Source organism: Ptiloglossa arizonensis, chromosome 8 (assembly GCF_051014685.1).
Source record: "Ptiloglossa arizonensis isolate GNS036 chromosome 8, iyPtiAriz1_principal, whole genome shotgun sequence".
NCBI classification, from domain to species: domain Eukaryota; kingdom Metazoa; phylum Arthropoda; class Insecta; order Hymenoptera; family Colletidae; genus Ptiloglossa; species Ptiloglossa arizonensis.
In genome coordinates this window covers 14,688,983-14,689,748 of record NC_135055.1, presented here as the reverse complement: position 1 = coordinate 14,689,748, position 766 = coordinate 14,688,983, and the positions used below count along the sequence as shown (strand labels likewise).

Here is a 766-nt window from a genome sequence, read left to right as displayed (position 1 = left end):
GAACAACGACAAAAAGAATGCACATTAGGAATATCCTAATACTTAAGAAGAAAAGAATTAAAAATTTGTACTCAAAAAAATAACTAGATATTGATGATATACGATATCTATGAATTTAAAAAATTAGTATTCGAAATTGCTACTCTAGTAATTAAACTTTACAAATTTTCGAATCAGTTGTTACAAAGAAATGTATGAAATTATGTTCGCTATAAAATTTGCTGCCACTCAGAAAGCCTCACTTCCCGAGCCCTTTATACTGAGTACAAAGGGTGAACGATCATCGATGACTAAGAAATTGAACAAAGTCAACTTCTGAAGTCCTCCTCACGCTCAGGGAAAGAGACTATTCCTCCTCATCGTGGTTGCATCAACTCTGCGTTAGGGCACAGAGCAAATGAGATCTACTACAGAAATGATCCTGTGAAGTATGATCTTAATTTACACAGCCACGACGATGCTATATCAAGAAGTCTCGTGCTGTTTCTCTTGCGAGAACACGATGAACGGTGTGGCCATCTATGAGCAAGCACTCGGAGTAGCTTTGAATGTGACACTATATCACGTGCTATATTGAGACACTCGGATAATAAAACTACTTGTTCGAGCGTGTATCGAAATATACCGTACGATGAAAAAACGAACGAATCAAGATTTATATTAATGCGTATAATTCTGAATTATTCGGAACATTTTTCATATAAGTTGAATTTTATTCAGAGTAAGCGACAAAGCGACGAAGGTACGAACGAATAGTTGATTTTAA

The 766-nt window shown here is 35.6% G+C and overlaps 1 non-coding gene across 1 annotated transcript; it reads right to left on the bottom strand.

The window, feature by feature from the left end:
• Positions 1–223: 223 nt before the first annotated feature.
• On the bottom strand, positions 224–438 carry LOC143150807 (small nucleolar RNA U3). The gene has a single exon (XR_012993189.1). It is a non-coding gene; the product is annotated as a small nucleolar RNA U3 (small nucleolar RNA).
• Positions 439–766: the final 328 nt, after the last annotated feature.